Source organism: Trachurus japonicus, chromosome 5, assembly GCF_045865225.1.
Source record: "Trachurus japonicus isolate A0001 chromosome 5, Traja_1.0".
Taxonomy (NCBI): domain Eukaryota; kingdom Metazoa; phylum Chordata; class Actinopteri; order Carangiformes; family Carangidae; genus Trachurus; species Trachurus japonicus.
Window position 1 is genome coordinate 5,684,437 of NC_140911.1, and position 17,902 is coordinate 5,702,338.

Sequence of the window (17,902 nt, forward strand, 5' to 3'; positions counted from 1 at the left end):
ACTCAAATATGTTGTGAAGATTTTTCCATGCAATTCAAATTCAAACTTCAGTTCTTCATTTGTGGAATGACCGAAAATTAACTTAATTTACTTTATCACTGTAACAGTTAAAAAATCAGCTGCAAAACATGCATAAATGAATTACATATAAATGTAGTCATTAATTTAAATCACATTCTTCCTGAATCCACCTGACTGCTGAGATCAATAATAAAACTTCTAAAAATTGAGGGTTTGATCCAGATTAAAACCATGACTGGATTATTTGATCTAATCCGATCTCATAATCCATTTTGTTTTAGTTTCTGAACAACTCATTTTCAAGATTTGATCCAATCAATTTAAAATCCGATCAGATTACTTTTGAACAACTGGGAGATAAAACCTGCTCGTCTAGCTTCTCTCTGGTTCTGGTCGTATTCTTCTTTGCACCGTGAGCAACGTTTAGTACAAAAGGCCACTCACTTTATTCACATCCAGAGACTTCAGCCTCCTCTCACTTCCTCACACTCACTTGTTTCTCTCTGTTACACACTCTCTCTTTCTGTCCTGACACAAAGAAACAGCTTTAATTCAGTCCGAGTACTCCAGTACTTTTTTTTATCCTCCTCTCGTTAAGCTGGACAAAGCTCATTCCTGAACAAATGGGTCAGTGTGGGGAAAAAAAAAAACAAAAAAACGCATCGAATTCATCAAGGGGGAAGAGAAACATCTAAGTCTCGTGTCACGAAGGTGAAGTTTAAAGAATCTCAACAGGCTGATTTAGTTTCACAATGCTTCACGACAAAGTGACAGAAACAGTTAAAGGCTAATGCTAAGCTAACAGTCCATATGATCAATAACTTGTGAATATTGATTGATATTGATGTTCTAATAAACCAAACAAACTCATCTTATTGGTCCAGGGACCAGACCGGTCCCTCACTTCATCCTGTCCCCAGACTGGTCCCTCGCTTTATTGTGACCGGTCCCTCACTTCATCCTGTCCCCAGACTGGTCCCTCGCTTTATTGTGACTGGTCCCTCACTTCATCCTGTCCCCAGACTGGTCCCTCGCTTTATTGTGACTGGTCCCTCGCTTTATTGTGACTGGTCCCTCACTTCATCCTGTCCCCAGACTGGTCCCTCGCTTTATTGTGACTGGTCCCTCGCTTTATTGTGACTGGTCCCTCACTTCATCCTGTCCCCAGACTGGTCCCTCGCTTTATTGTGACCGGTCCCTCACTTCATCCTGTCCCCAGACTGGTCCCTCGCTTTATTGTGACTGGTCCCTCGCTTTACTGTGACTGGTCTATCGCTTTATTGTGTCCCCAGACTGGTCCCTCGCTTTATTGTGACTGGTCCCTCACTTCATCCTGTCCCCAGACTGGTCCCTCGCTTTATTGTGACTGGTCCCTCGCTTTATTGTGTCCCCAGACTGGTCCCTCGCTTTATTGTGACTGGTCCCTCGCTTTATTGTGACTGGTCTATCGCTTTATTGTGTCCCCAGACTGGTCCCTCGCTTTATTGTGACTGGTCCCTCACTTCATCCTGTCCCCAGACTGGTCCCTCGCTTTATTGTGACTGGTCCCTCGCTTTATTGTGTCCCCAGACTGGTCCCTCGCTTTATTGTGTCCCCAGACTGGTCCCTCGCTTTATTGTGACTGGTCCATCGCTTTATTGTGTCCCCAGACTGGTCCCTCGCTTTATTGTGACTGGTCCCTCACTTCATCCTGTCCCCAGACTGGTCCCTCGCTTTATTGTGACTGGTCCCTCGCTTTACTGTGACTGGTCTATCGCTTTATTGTGTCCCCAGACTGGTCCCTCGCTTTATTGTGACTGGTCCCTCACTTCATCCTGTCCCCAGACTGGTCCCTCGCTTTATTGTGACTGGTCCCTCGCTTTATTGTGTCCCCAGACTGGTCCCTCGCTTTATTGTGACTGGTCCCTCGCTTTATTGTGACTGGTCCCTCGCTTTATTGTGACTGGTCCCTCGCTTTATTGTGACTGGTCCCTCGCTTTATTGTGACTGGTCCATCGCTTTATTGTGTCCTCTGACTGGTCCCTCGCTTTATTGTGACTGGTCCCTCGCTTTATTGTGACTGGTCCCTCACTTTATTGTGACTGGTCCCTCGCTTTATTGTGACTGGTCCATCGCTTTATTGTGTCCTCTGACTGGTCCCTCGCTTTATTGTGACTGGTCCATCGCTTTATTGTGACTGGTCCCTCGCTTTATTGTGACTGGTCCCTCGCTTTATTGTGACTGGTCCATCGCTTTATTGTGTCCTCTGACTGGTCCCTCGCTTTATTGTGACCGGTCCCTCGCTTTATTGTGTCCTCTGACTGGTCCCTCGCTTTATTGTGACCGGTCCCTCGCTTTATTGTGTCCCCAGACTGGTCCTTCGCTTTATTGTGACCGGTCCGTCGCTTTATTGTGTCCCCAGACTGGTCCTTCGCTTTATTGTGACCGGTCCGTCGCTTTATTGTGTCCCCAGACTGGTCCCTCGCTTTATTGTGACCGGTCCCTCGCTTTATTGTGTCCCCAGACTGGTCCTTCGCTTTATTGTGACCGGTCCCTCGCTTTATTGTGACCGGTCCCTCGCTTTATTGTGTCCTCTGACTGGTCCCTCTTTTTATTGTGACCGGTCCCTCTTTTTATTGTGACCGGTCCCTCGCTTTATCATGTCCTGCTGTGTTGGGACTGAGTTTCTGTCAAACTGATGATTTCTTTTTTCTGTATTTGCAGCACGTTTGTGTCTCTGCGTGTGTTTTCTTCGGCTGCAGTGATTTGACCCCTCAGGGCCACCGTACTCCAGAGTCCAATCATCCACCATCAGAAGCTGCTGACGCTGTGGTTTGACAAACCATCACACTCTGCGTCTTCAGAGCTTTTGCTTCTTTAATGTGAGTCACCAAAGTGATTCACGTTCACACTGTTTGTCTCAGTGCAATTATCACGTCTGAGTCTGTTGTTACACAAAGTAAAGATTTAAATTAAAGTTGTTAAACTGTCAGAATTTACAGCATCGGTCAGAGAGAGAAAGATCCTCTTTTCTGTGACAAGATACACAGCAGCAGATGTTCCTGTTTTTATGTTGCTGTTTGTCTCAAAGGGAAAAACTCCCAAGAAAAAATCTTAACAGTGGAAAGGTGGGTGATGTCATTTATAACATGTACACATGGACGTGGATGTGAGGAGATAAAACAACGTCTTGATGATGTCAGGTTGGGAAACGTCCCATGAACTCACGCCACAAATCTCCAGGGTCATTTTTTTGAGACATGAGAGAATTAAACACAGTTTTATAGCGTTCATATTAAACCCTGGAGGATCCAAAGACATTTTGAGGTGTTATGATGTTAATGAAGTGTGATTGACTCAGTCTCCTCCTGGGTCAGCAACACACACACACACACACACACACACACCTTTACTCTAACCTTCAACCAATTGAATAGAAACTGCGACGGATATATAGTGACAAGAGTAAACATGTGTGGTGGAAACACAACAAAAGCCTGAACCACATTCCTGTCTCTGCTGACACACACATATACACACACACTACACACCTGCGGCCGGAGGCGGAGCTGAGGTTTTCCAGGTGGTTAAAATTACAACTGTCCGGTGTTAAAGCTTTTCATACCAGCGCTCTAACAATGATCAAACGTATACTTACTATGCTTTAACATGTCATTAAGCAGCTCTGAGGTGCAGGTAGTCAGAATCTGTTACCTGAGGACAGGTGTTTCCTCCTGGCTCCACTCATTACACTAAACCAAGCAAATCCTCTGCTGCCTGTAGAGAAAGAATAGAATAGAATAGAAAATGGTCATAATTGTGCACCAAAATACAACAAAAGAACATTAACACAGCAGATCTCCAGTCATACACTTCGAAAAACACCTTCACACAAAAACACACACACTCTGTAACTCAAGAATAAAAAGAGAGAAAATATTAATTAGAAGAAATGGGAGTTTAAAAAAAAAAAAACTGATCATTGATCACAGTGATGTTGTGTTGTCTGTGACATCATTGCACTCAAACAGAAATACTGCCTCCTTTGTAACAGTGGACTGAGGAGGGCAGATGGTCGTGTTTGTTAACAGGGCAATAGGGTAAAAAGAAATGACAACCAGAGCATGCAAACTTCATGCAAACCACCGCGCCACTAAACCGCCCTCATGACTCTTGTGACCTTGGTTTTTCTGTTGAGCGTCAATACATTTCAAAAAGCAGCTGCAACAAAGCATCACAACCTCTGGGTTTGTTCTGTTTGTTCTGCAGAATAACTACTACTACTACTACTACTAATAATAATAATAATCTAATTGCATCTTTAGAGGAGGACAAAGTTCAAACTGTTGTGTTTTGTCTCTGGTGTAAACTATGTCCTGTGTGTGGCGTAAACTCACTTAGTGAACAAGGACAAAGTTAAAGCAGGAGGAGTTTCTCTGCTGCCAATAAAGCCATTAAAAGTAAATTTCCTGGACTTCCGGTTAAGGCGGCATAGCGGAATGCAGCAGTAGACTGTAGCTCCATACCAGTCGGTTGCAAAACTAAATAATACTCGAGATATTAACACTTCAGAGGCTGTGTTTCGTCACCATGAAAGGAGCGAAGACAAACAGAGGACAAAAAAGTGCACAGAAAACAGGGAATATAACGCAACCGTCGTTACAACCCCTACCTGACTCGGAGGACTCCGAGGAGGAAGAAAATGGCGACAGGACGAAGCTAATTGAGAAAACTCAAGCTGGTGACATACTGCAAGAATTAACGTCTGTTACCAAAAACCTGAGGGAATTCAAACGCGAGATGCAAAATACTCTTAAAGATTTCCAGGCCGACCTCAGAAGAGACGTAAGAGAAGAGCTAACTACATTCAAACAGGATATTAGCCAGAAGCTAACCGAAACCGCCACTACTCTACAGGCCCAAGGTGAAGCTATCAGCGTAGCTGAAACACGCATATCAGATCTGGAAGCAAGCGGCCCGGTGGCTAAAGACGCGCTCCTGTTGCTTCTTAATCAACACAGTAAGATGCAAGAAAAACTGACCGACTTAGAGAATAGATCCAGGAGAAACAACATACGGCTCTACGGGTTACCAGAAAATACAGAAGGCACTTCAATGGTGGATTTTGTCAACAATCTGCTCACCACCGAACTCGCCCTGCCTGATGGAGTCAAATTAGAGATCCAGAGAGCACACAGAGCACTAGTCGCTAAACCCGACTCAAACTCACCACCCAGGTCTGTTATTGTGAACTTTTTACGATTCGAAATCAAAGAGATGGTGCTAAAATCAGCATGGAAAAAGAAAGTGTGTGTGGGTGAAAAACAGATTTTTTTTGACCACGACTACTCAAACGAAGTAATGATTAAGCGCCGAGCCTATAAAGAAATTAAGAAGGCTTTAAAAGAAAAAGGAGTACGTTTCCAGACCCCTCTCGCAAGAATCCGCATCCACTGGAGCAGTGGGACCCGGACCTACGAGAGTGCCCGGGAGGCGGCACTCGCCCTGAGGGCACAAGGAATAGACGTGGAGACTCCGAAAGTCACATCGGACATGAACATGGAGGAATGTATCCGAAAAGCGTTTCCATGGCAACACGTAGCTTCCAGAGATGACGGAAACCAGACGGCAACACGCGCGAGGGAGAGGCTGCAGGGGTTCAGGAGAGAAACACAGCGCTGATGAGACAGATAAGTGACCATGCAGGACTGAATCTAAAAGAGCTACAGGTTGAAGTAAAGGAAGCTATGGGGTGAAAGACACACAAGGACATCACTCAGGAAAGAGACATTTTCAGTTTTGATTAACATAAGGGCAAATAAATATTCAATTTTATTTTTTATTGTATTTTTTATTTATTTTTAAAATCCATAATATATAGTTTTAAGATGCAAGGTTTGCATTTTTTTCTTATTTATCTTCTGCCTTCTTCATACAAACCCCTCTAAAATATAGCCCTCTCTAGCCTTACAAAACTGCTTGGTCACTACTAAATGCACAGGAAAATGCATCCGACTGGCTGGATTACATTTAGACTAATGTTGGACATGTCTAGGAGGAATGGAAGAGACCACTCCACCCCTAGGGGGGGCCCCGTCCGTTGGGAAAGGAATATCCCCCTACCCACCAACAGGGACTCAAAGGGAATAATGTTTTCCCTACTCACGGAAGAGACTGTTCTTGTTCGTATTTCTGTTGGGACATTGTTCTGTCCCTTTTGTTTCAGTTCTGAAGACCTACATACATCTGCAATGACAATCGAAGGTAATACAGTACATAGGGAGGTTTTAAGTTACTTTACTCCATCAGACAAATGGTGAAAATAATTACTCTGAATGTTAACGGGATTCTTAAACCGGCTAAGAGGACCAAAATTTTAACTAAATTACAGAGAGAAAAAATAGATATAGCTTTCCTGCAGGAGACGCATCTCACAGAAATAGAACACAAGAAACTTAAAAGGAAAGGTTTTAAGCATGTGTTTTCATCCTCGAATAGATCAAAACACAACAGAGGTGTGGCCATTTTGATTTCAGGGAATATTGTTTATGAACATCTAACACAAATAACAAACAAGGAGGGTACATTTATTTTGATTAAGGGCAAGATTGATGGTGTTTTAATAACTCTGTATAATGTATATGTACCACCAGGGTCAGGGTGGGAATTCTATCAACAAATATTTGACAAAATAATAATGGAATCAGAGGGAATAACAATTTGTGGAGGAGACTTCAATTTAACTTTAAACCCAAACTTGGACTCCTCTGGTACGAGAATGCGCAAACCCAATAACACTGCTAAAAAAACACGCACTTTAATGGCAGAATTAGATACAGTTGATGTATGGAGAGAAAATAACTTGACAACTAAGGATTACACTTATTTCTCCTCCCCACATTCGGTATATTCAAGAATCGACTATTTCTTGATGTTTAAGAAGGACAAACAGTGGGTCGAAAAATGTCACATAGGATGCATGGATATATCAGACCACTGCCCAGTTTATATGTCAGTGAACATAGGAACTAGACGTAAAGAAACACTCTGGAAACTGAACTCCAGTATCTTAAATAAAGACACGGCAGAACATTTAACAAACGAAATAGAGGAATATTTAAAATTTAATGATAACGGAGAGGTGTCGCCGACTGTGCTTTGGGACGCATGCAAGGTAGTAATGAGAGGCAAATTAATTGCTATGACATCCTTGCTTAAGAAACGCAGGAAGGAAAAACTGGATAAACTCTATAACGAATTAGAAATATTAGAACAACGGCATAAAAATTCATTAAGCTCAAATATAAAAATAGAGATGAAAATTTAAAAAAATGAAATTGAAGAAATATATGCACAGGAAATTCAAAAAAAATTAATGTACACCAAACAAAAATACTATGAAGGAGGCAGTAAGCATGCTCGACTCCTTGCCTTTAAACTGCGAAAACAACAAGCAGATAATACAGTATATTCCATAAAGGACCCAGTGACTAAACAAACATACCATGACATCGATAATATTAAAAGTTGTTTTAAAACTTTTTATGAAAAACTATACACCCAACCACAGGTAGATAATGACAGCAAAATGGATGATTTTTTGAAATCAGTGAATTTGCCAGTCCTTTCTGAAACTCAAAATAATACATTAAAGTCAGCGATAACAACAGAAGAAGTCAAAAACGCCATAACAAGACTGAAAACAAATAAATCCCCAGGTCCTGATGGATACACAGCACAATGGTACAAAACTCTAAGAGAGGTATTGACACCTATTTTAGTGAAAACATTTAATTGGGTTTTGCAGACAAAAGAGACTCCAATTTCCTGGAAGGAAGCAACAATATCGGTTATTCCAAAACCAGGAAAGGATAAATCAGAATGCACTAATTACAGGCCAATCAGTGTACTAAACCTAGACTATAAGTTGTTCACTTCTATCCTTGCTAAAAGATTTGACAAGATTCTGCCACAGATCATACATTTGGATCAAACAGGGTTTATTCAAAGTCGACAAACCCAAGACAATATAAGACGTACACTGCAGATTATTAGACATACCACCCAAAACAATCTCCAGGCAATGATAGTAAGCTTGGACGCAGAAAAAGCCTTCGATTCTGTAAGATGGACCTTTCTATTCAAAGTAATGGAAAAATTTGGCTTTAATGATACAATAATACAAACAATAGAAACATTATACAAAAACCCATCAGCTCGGCTGAAGATTAATGGAGAACTCTCAGAATCATTTATACTTGAACGATCAACGAGACAAGGATGCCCATTGAGCCCTCTTCTCTTTGCTATTTTTATCGAGCCTTTAGCTCAAGGAATAAGACAAAATGAAGCAATTGAGGGGATAAAAATGGTAGATGATCAGAAACTGGCGTTATTTGCTGACGATGTATTAATATATCTAAATAATCCAACAGGATCCTTGCCAGCATTAATGACATGTTTAAATGAATATGGCTCTTTCTCAGGTTATAAATTAAATGTTCAAAAAACACAGATCCTTAGTTTTGGTTACAATCCCCCTACTGATCTCCGTCAGAAATTTCAGTTAAACTGGGATGAAAAATCGATAAAATATTTAGGAATACATATTCCTAAAGACCTGTCAAGAATAGCAGAAATCAATTATAAACCTCTTATTAAGGAAATCAAGGAAGATATTCATAGATGGAGTCTGATACCATACCTAAGCCTCAGCTCACGTATTGAATCCATCAAGATGAACATCCTGCCAAGGGTTTTATACCTCTTTCAGTCATTACCCTTAGAAGCACCAGAAAAACAATTTCAAGAATGGGACAGATTAATTTCTAGGTACATATGGGCTGGGAAAAAACCCAGGATACGATATAAGATACTCCAGCTCTCAAAAGAAAAAGGAGGACTAGCTCTTCCTATTCTAAAAGACTATTACAAGGCAGCCCAACTTAGACCTTTAATAGGTTGGTGTACTCCTAGTTACAAGGCTAGATGGAAAAATATTGAACAAACAATGGGAAAAGGATTCCCAGTCACTGCGTTGATTGGGGATCCATCACTACACAAACACCTTACTGATCAAGACAATCCATGGATCACTAATTCGTTAAAGCTTTTGAGTGATGTATCAAAACAGTCCAATTTTAAAAAGACATTTGAAATCTTGAAATGGTTTGCTTATGACCCACAATTTACACCTAGTCAACACGACCATAGATTCAAGGATTGGACCCCCTTAGGACTTACAACATACTATTCACTAATAAGTAAAGGTACGATTAGAAGTTTCCAAGATCTCAAGGACAAATTTGGCCTACAGAACCAGGACCTCTTCAGGTATTTACAAATAAGAGACTATGTTGGGAAAAAAATTATAAAAAATTATGAACCTGAAAATGATACTCTACAGGTATTTGTAAAAGCTTATAAAGACGAACCTTATAAGAAGATAATTTCAAAATTATACACAAGTTTTCAATCATCTAACAAAGAAAATACAGCTAATGTAAAATCAAGATGGGAAACTGAAGGCAACATCATAATTTCTCTGGAGAACTGGAAGGAAATTTTTAAACAACAATGGAAAACAACAAATTCTCCACTCTGGAGAGAATATACATGGAAAAATGTCATCCGCTATTTTTGCACTCCATATCAAAAGAGATCATATTCCAATCAGACAGAATGTTGGAGATGTTGCGGAAGCAAAGAGGCGAATCACTATCATATATTCTGGTGTTGCCCTGTTGTGACCCCATTTTGGTTGCAAGTACATCAAATTCTTGAGACTGTGTTTTCAACAAAAATAACTTTTTGCTTTAATTTGTTATATTTGGTAGATCTAGAGGAACTGGTATGGAGGAACAAAGATAAATACTTGTTGAGAATATTACTGGTGGCTTGTAAGAAATCAATAACGAAGAAATGGCTGAAGAGGGAGGCACCTAGTGTAGATGAATGGATTGATATTGTGTACAGCATCTATGTAATGGAAAGAATTACTTTTAATTTAAGAACACAAAAAGAGGTATTTATTGATAATTGGCAAACATGGATTACATATGTCTCTACCATAAGACCGGACTTCAGGTAATTTCAGACTGGATTATCAGAATATTTTTTATGTATTTACTTTTTTTTTTCTCTCGATTTCTCGACTGGAGGTGTTTACCAGTCCCCTTATGTACGCTTTTACTTTCCCCTTGATACTTTTGTACAGATTTGTAGGTCTCATGTTGACTGTTTGACTGTTTGTTTGTTTACATGTAAAATCGAAACTAATAAAAAGTAAATGACAAAAAAAAAAAAAGTAAATTTCCTAAAGTCGCCCACGTTCTATCGACCTCAGCACACGCCGGGTCGTTTCCTCCTGAGACGAAGCTCCTCCTCCTCTTCCTCCTCTGTGCACACTCTGACCTTTAAATCTTTTTTTTTTTTTCAAAGGTTAAATCTGTACAGACAACAAATAGACTCTCCTCTGTTTACTCCTGTCATGAACTCAACCTGTGTGTGTGTGCGTGTGTGGGTTCAGTCAGGACGTTTCTACGAGACTGAGCTCATTCATTCATTCACTGACACACAGAGAGAGAGAGTGGGAGTTATTTGGTTATTTTGGCAGCCAATCACAGAGCAGCCAGGCGCGGCCGTGACATCCGGGCCTGCGAGGGCGTGTGCACTTTCCACGTCGCCTTAATGCAGAGGGCACATCAGGCTGAGGAGGACATGAGCTCAGATGGACACGGGGTCAACGACAAATTAAACCCACACACGTTTAATGTCGTTACACAAACATATGAGGACCAGAGCTCAGTAAAACATTGTTTAAAGGGATAGTTCAACATTTTAGTCAGATCCTCCTCTCACCATAATCCCTATAGTCATAGCAGTAGGTTCATCACCTTCATCACCTTTAAGTATTTGATTCTTTCATTCATATTATGCACATTCACCACGCTATGAAATAATCATGTAACATTACGACACAGAGTTGTTTTAGAGGCGAATGCGGCCGGAACTACATTCCAGAAACGGCTGCTGGGCGGAGGGATTTCAAAAGCGCAAGTAGTTCAAAGTATTTGCTTCGTGTGTCGTAATGTTACATAATTACACATGATTATCTCATAGTGTGGTGAATGTGCATATGAATGAAAGAATCAAATCAGTTTGAGATTAAACCAGTTTTTGTATCAGATTGTAAACATTTTTCTATTTCTGTTGTGAAGTTTGGGCTTTTTTATAGTTTTTCAGAATTTCTCCTAAAACACTGATCTCCACCTCCTGATCACCCATTTATTGAACCAGCCGTCAATAAATGAGTTCTATCAATATTTATGGTGAATTCGATAGATAGATAGATAGATAGATAGATAGATAGATAGATAGATAGATAGATAGATAGATAGATAGATAGATAGATAGATAGATAGATAGATAGATAGATAGATAGATAGATAGATAGATAGATAGATAGATAGATAGATAGATAGATAGATAGATAGATAGATATTCATTTAATGGTATTAATCAATTATATTTGCATCCACATATGTATCCATGGGCGCATGTGTGTGTGTAGGAGGGGTGGAGCTCTAATTGGATCATAATGAGCTGAACATCTGTAATAAGTACAAGCAGCAGCAGCAGCAGCAGCTGAGAGGAGCAGTGGAGCTGGTTTCACACTGGGAACCGACTGGGAACAGACTGGGAGTTTGAATCGACACTAACAGGTGAGTTTCTCTCATTTACTGCAGGTTGTCGTGATCAATGTCAGGTGATAATCACATGTTGTAGCGGATCAATCAACAAACTGATTGACATTAACAAAACGTTTTGATCTCTGAGAGGACAGATCATAAAATCTATACAATTGTCAAAGATGCTGTAAACTACAGCTCCACTTTCTTTTTGTTTTGTTCTTCTGGAGACAATCACTATTTCTTAATCATCTATCCTTAATTATTATTCTGTTATCATCTCTATTGTTTATATTTTGCACATTTAACATCAACAAATGGATTTTTAAACTCTAAAAATGAAAACATCCATTTAACTCGTCTCTATTTGATGTCTATTAAACATCTTTGAGTCAGTGAAAGTGAAACTTGCTCAACATTACGGTAACAATCATTATTATTATTATTATTATAGTGGATGTCTTTTAATTCACATTTATTTCTTACATTATTGATGTCTGTATTTGTAAATTAGCTGTAATCCACTCACACAAAAAAGGGTTCTGAGTTTTGGATCCACACCTGATCCTTTAATGACCTTTAATGACCTTAAATGGATATTAATAACCGACCGATTTATAAAATACACTGAAGCTAAAACTGATGGACTCTGAGGAAACTGTTCTGCTTTAAAATCTGGACTTTGTGAAGGTTTTTGTTGAAACAAGATTCAGAGGAAAAACTATTTTAACTTTATTTTGGAGCTGAACACTAGGCTACATATTATGGGATGTTTCTACTATTATTAAGCCTTGAAAGATTCACTGATTCACAGCGTCAGAGACCGAGACTGATGACGTGTTGAAGAGGCTGCTGCACGACAAATGGATGAAATTAATATTGTCATTATTATTATTATTATTATTATTATTGATTACACCATTAAGACTTAATTCATTATATACATGTATGTCCCAATATCCAGAGTGATACATGCCACTTACATGATTATCGCATATGAAATCTGTTTTATTATGGTGCTTTTTCATATGGTACAAGATGTTGTGACCATTTATGATAACAATATATAAAATTATATACATTTGACTTAATGTCTTAATTTGCTGTTTTCTTTTATATTGTTGAACACTTTGTGACTCAGTTTTGAAAAGTGCAACACAAATCAACATTGTTATTATTATTAGTTTTTGACCTGTCAAACCACAAGCTGCGTTGTATGTGCAGAGATGGACAGAGTACTCGACCCCACTACTTGAGTAAGAGTACAAATACTACTGGTCAAAATTTACTCCGTTACAAGTAAAAGTAGCTCAGTCGACATGTTACTCGAGTAAGAGTAAAAAAGTACTTGCTTTTAAAGGTACTTAAGTATCCAAAAGTACATGCTTTTAAATTTACTTTAAGTAAAAAATAAGAGTAAGAGTATATTTCTTATTTTTCACATCAATGAATTACTATATTTTTTTCTAAATGAATTTAAGGACCTTTTAACTCTTGTTTCTGAGAATTAACTCTTTGAAAGCAGCTGCACTGATGTGCTGCTTTTAGGGGTCAGGGTTTCCTTCTTTGACAAACACAGCTTGTGTCCAATAGGATTTTAGAAAAAAAAAGAAAAAAGAGCAGACCTGAAAGTAACGAGTACTTTTCAGCCTTCCTAGAAATTAACTCGAGTAAAAGTTAAAATATTTGTCTTGGAAATGTATTCAAGTAAGAGTAATAAGTACCAAAGAAATCTAATACTCAAGTAAAGTACAAATCCTCTGGATATGTACTTAAGTACAGTACTCTAGTAAATTTACTCCGTTACTGTCCACCACTGTGTGTGTGTGTGTCCCTCAGAGTCTCTGCTGAACGATGGACAGAGCCTTTCCTCTGTTCGTGCTGCTGCTGCTGCTGTTTCCTGTGGGGAGTCGGAGTGAAGAGGAAACCGACGGGTCACTGACACAGGAACAGACTCAACCTGACACTGACACTGACCTGAGGCCTGTAGCTACCACGAAGCTTCGTCTCAGCGAGGTATCTTCAGGCTTAACCCTGGATTTCCGGTTTCACGAAGTATCACGGGTACAGTAGCTCTCAGGATTGATCTGTGTCCAGTAAAAGGCTCCGCCCACCGGCCAATCACCTGTTCAGGAAAAATGACGCCCAGATAGTGAGAAGTGCATTACGGTTGAAATGTTTTATGATGTTTAAAGGGATAGTTCACCCAAAATTGAAATTTCACTCATTATCTCCCCCCCCTCATGTCGACTAAGGGCTGGGAGAAGTTTCAGAGTCCTCCGTGGCTTCTCTGAGTTACAGGGGGTCTCGGCGTAGCAGTGCATGTCCATATAACGGTTGCAAATGGATACCACTTTTCCTCGTAACAAAAAGACACACCAAAAAACATCCAAATACCTCCATGCTGCTCGTATGTAATGTCCCTCCTGTATTGAAGCCCCGAAATGCGAAATTGTCCCGAAAAAAATTCAATAAGTCAATATTTCAGAAGCTTCTCGAAGCTCCTCTTCCCAGTTCGTCAAATTTGTACGAACTGGGAAGAGGAGCCTCCGCTATAAAACAAGCTTGAAATATTGACTTGTTTAATTTTTTTCGGGACAATTTCTCATTTCGGGGCTTCAATACAAGACGGACATTACATACGAGCAGCATGGAGGTATTTGGATGTTTTCTGGTGTGTCTTTTTGTTACGAAGACAGTTGGTATCCATTTGCAACCGTTATATGGACATGCACTGCTATGCCGAGACCCCCTGTAACTCGGAGAAGGCACGGAGGACTCTGAAACTTCTCCCAGCCCTTAGTCGACATGAGGATGAGTAGATAATGAGTGAAATTTCAATTTTGGGTGAACTATCCCTTTAAACCTGTGTGCCCTTATTTTGAAATCCCAGTAGCCTACCAGTGGTGGATTTAACAACTAGTTACTGTTATCAGAGTAAATAAAAGAAGTGAAGCCCCGGGCAAAGTAGCGGTGACTGTATCAAGTTTATGATACATGATAGATTATGAAAACATATTATAAGTGTCTTCCTCCTCTTCCTCTTCCCTCTCTTCCTCCCTTCTCCTCCTCTTCCTTCTTCCTCTTCCCCCTCCCTCCTCTGCCCCTCCTCTTCCTCCTCCCTCCTCCTCCAGCGCTGTGTGGGGCAGGCTGCAGAGCTGAAGAGGGTCAACGACATTGACTACGACAGTTTCGTCAGTCTGATGGGAAAGAGAAGAGCAGCTCAGACAGACCGTCAGTTATCATCAATTATATATATATATATACATACACTGTATACAGATTAACACCAATAAAGCACCAATAACTATAACAAATAACAATACAAATAACTCTGACTCACACGCGATCAACTGTTTGTTTGCAGCTCACAGAAACAGAAACAGAAACGTCCCAGTGTCGAGAAAAAGTAAGAACCTGAAGCTGAAATCAATGATCAATGAGCTGATCAATAACTACATGATGTAAAAGATAAATAAACTGTGTTGTTGATGTTACAGGACACGAAGAGGAGGTGCTGGCAGATCTGCTGAGGAGGACAAGTATCTATCTATCTATCTATCTATCTATCTATCTATCTATCTATCTATCTATCTATCTATCTATCTATCTATCCGTCTATCAAAGTGACTTTTGATTCTGTTATCAGCTCATGAGGTTGTCACCGGCAACGGTTTTTGTTTTCCAACAGTCTTGAGGAGAGAAGCTGAGCACTTGTTGCTGTTTTACCTTCACTCTTCAACTCATCTCAGTTTGATTTAGCCCATTGACAGCCCAAGACTTTTGTTTTAAAGGGATACTTCACCCAAATTCAATAATTCACCAATCATCTACTCACCGTCATGCCAAGGAAGGGTTTGGAGAACTTTCAGAGTTCACTTTTGAACGGTCCAAAACACACACTATGAAACATCCAGATACCTCCATACTGCTCGTCTGTACTGACCCAAGTGTCCTGAAGCCGCCACATGAAAAGGTTGTTGGGAAAAAATTAATGTGATCTCTGTTTTTAGCCTTGTTGTAGCAGCAGCTCCCAGTGGCTGTGTTGATGTTTGTGCACACGCGTGAGATTTGCTGCGAGACGTTCTTCCATGTTTACATCATACATCCAATGGTATCTCGTGCATGAGCACAATGTATTGTAAATATTGTACACAAACATACGTATGTTAGGAGGGAATCAGTCTTCCTCACTCACACGGAACGAAAACAAAGTTACAGTCAGTTGTTGTGTAACTTTGTTGTCGTTCTGTTGCGCTGATCTGCCGACACGGTTCCAACATAATAATAATAATTTTCGGAAAGTGACGGTATTTAGGAACCTTTACGATTAAATAATTATGGTGTTTAATACTGCGATTAATTGTGAAAACAAGTAATTGTGACATCCCTAGTGCAGACTGGTGAGAGTATCGATCCTAAAACTGACACGTTTGGTATTAGAAGTATCGATACTTGAGTATCACCGCTATTTACGTGGTACTGTATCTACATGAAGTTGCAGGTCGTCCATTCAAGTCTTTTTCTTTCTTGTGTTGTGTTTTTTCTGTGCACAACAGGAACAACCTGTCGGTGTAAACAGGACTGATGACTCATCACCAGGTGAGAACAAAAAAGAAACAACTCACCATCATCTGGTCTGAGGTTGAATGAACCCATCGACCCGACACGACGTCGATCTCGCTCTTTTCTCTGCAGGTTTCCCGAGCGACACCTGTTCTTTCTGACGTCACTGATGCTTCTCCACCATCACATCACCTCAGCTGATGCACCGACCAAAAAACAAAAAATGTACAATAAAATATGTATTTATTGGTAATGATTAAAGTACTGTTCACAGAAGAAAAAAAAACCTGCTCACACAACACGCGCTCACACACACTCACTCATTCACACACACACACACACACAGGAAGTCAACAGAGCATCGACTCGACTCGACTCATGCTTCAATACCAACATAAATACATGAATCTGAAATATAAATACAGTATACTGTACAGTTTTCTCTTTAGTAAAATCTTCAAAGGAAAGTTTAAGAGAAGTTTCAGAAGAAGTCACAGAAACAGATGTGACATGTGTTCGGTTTTTGGGCAGAGACGTCGTCGTCGTTGTCTTCTTCTGCTGCTGAAAAGTCCCGAAAGGCTGGAATCTCACTTTAACGTAAATAAACATGTGCAGGAACTTCAACAGAACAACAACAAGAACATGCTGATTTGGTTCAAACTGGACTGAACATGCTCTGTGCTCATGTGCAGAAGGAAACACTTACAAAAAGGCATTTTTATAGGCGTCATAATCATCATCATCATCATCATCGCCTCATACAACTTCAACAACCACGGAGAGTCAAAGGTTTAAGTCAGGGGTGTCAAACAATCAGGCCCTCGGGACAAATTCAGTGTAAATGTGAAAAGTTGTAATTGCACATATTTATTCAAGAAATTTCAGGTTGTTCATGTTGTTTTGTAAAAGAATATTAATAATGTACTAAAACAAAGGGAAAAAAGTTCAAAGTTCTTTGTATTTATAGGTTATTATGCTGTTATTCTACTGGTCCGGCCCACTTGATATCAAATTGCGCTGTTTTTGGCGCCTGAACTAAAATGAGTTTGACACCCCTGGTTCAAGTGGTTAAACAAAAAAGAAAATAAAGAATAAAAACTGCAATTTTAACACTTAAAAGTGCATTTGATTTTCATGTAAATTACAAATATGTTCAGTTTGATTCCTGTATTTGGTTTTAACTCGCTCTCTCTCTCGTGACATTAGCTCTCTGACAAAGTGGTGAAGAAAAAAAAAAGAAAACACAAATGTGCCGACTACAAAACAAACAAACACAGGGTTCCTACACATTTGAAATGTCAAAATTCCCGACTTTTTCCACACCCCAATTTCCAGACTTCTCGGTTAAAAAAAATTCAAATAAATTTGTGACATTTGAGTAATTAGATGCAGTTACGTCACCAAATAATTTCCAAGAGATTGTAGCTAATAGCACATACGAAATAATCAACCCAAATAACTTCACATATGACTAAACCCCAAAAAGTAATAAGATAAATATATTTCTATACAATAGTTTTCATACTTTTCCAGACCTGGAAATGTATAAAATCAAATTCCATACTTCTCCATACTTGTGTAGGAACCCTGCGAACAAAAAAAAGATCTGGCTTCGCCCCCATGATTTAAAAAAAATACAATATTCA